Raw genomic sequence first — 575 nt, forward strand, 5'->3', positions numbered from 1 at the left:
CCTCCTCTCTGGTCATGGCAACATGAATGTGATGACCGAGCACTGTTTACACCACACTGTGTTCATCTGTGATGAGTCAGACGTCACCACCTCAAACCTCTGGCTGTGTTTCAGGCCTCCGGCTCCTCAAATGTTCCTGATTCTCTTCCTTCAGTCTCTGTTGTTTCTTCACAGTCGGCCGTGGGTCATGACTACCAGAGCAAGCTGTCCAAGCACTGCTCCCAGACGGACACGTCCAAGGGCTTCGGAGGGAAGTTTGGAGTGCAAGCGGACCGCGTGGACCAGGTATGTCCAGAGGCCAACATCTGCATTTCTAAAAGAAATGTCACGCTCCTTCTTAGGGAAACTTAAACAGTCTCTCTCTCTCTCTCTCTCTCTGTCTCTGTCTCTGTCTCTCTCTGTCTCTGTCTCCCCTCTGTCTGTCTGTCTGTCTCTGTCTCACCCTCTCTCTGTCTCCCCTCTCTGTCTCCCCTCTCTGTCTCTGTCTCCCCTCTGTCTGTCTCTGTCTCCCCTCTCTGTCTCTCTCTCTCTGTCTCTGTCTCCCCTCTGTCTGTCTGTCTCTCTCTGTCTCCCCT

The 575-nt window shown here is 53.0% G+C and overlaps 1 long non-coding RNA gene across 1 annotated transcript in view; it reads left to right on the plus strand.

The window, feature by feature from the left end:
* The first annotated feature begins 12 nt into the window (after window positions 1–12).
* Window positions 13–575, plus strand: part of LOC116380483 (uncharacterized) — a 2,292-nt gene continuing 1,729 nt past the window's right edge. The window contains exon 1 of the long non-coding RNA XR_004212565.1: window positions 13–285. This is a non-coding gene — a long non-coding RNA (uncharacterized LOC116380483). The remainder of the gene's footprint in view (window positions 286–575) is intronic.

This window comes from Anarrhichthys ocellatus, unplaced genomic scaffold, assembly GCF_004355925.1.
Source record: "Anarrhichthys ocellatus isolate YVR2014 unplaced genomic scaffold, GSC_Weel_1.0 scaffold7359, whole genome shotgun sequence".
Taxonomy (NCBI): Eukaryota; Metazoa; Chordata; class Actinopteri; order Perciformes; family Anarhichadidae; genus Anarrhichthys; species Anarrhichthys ocellatus.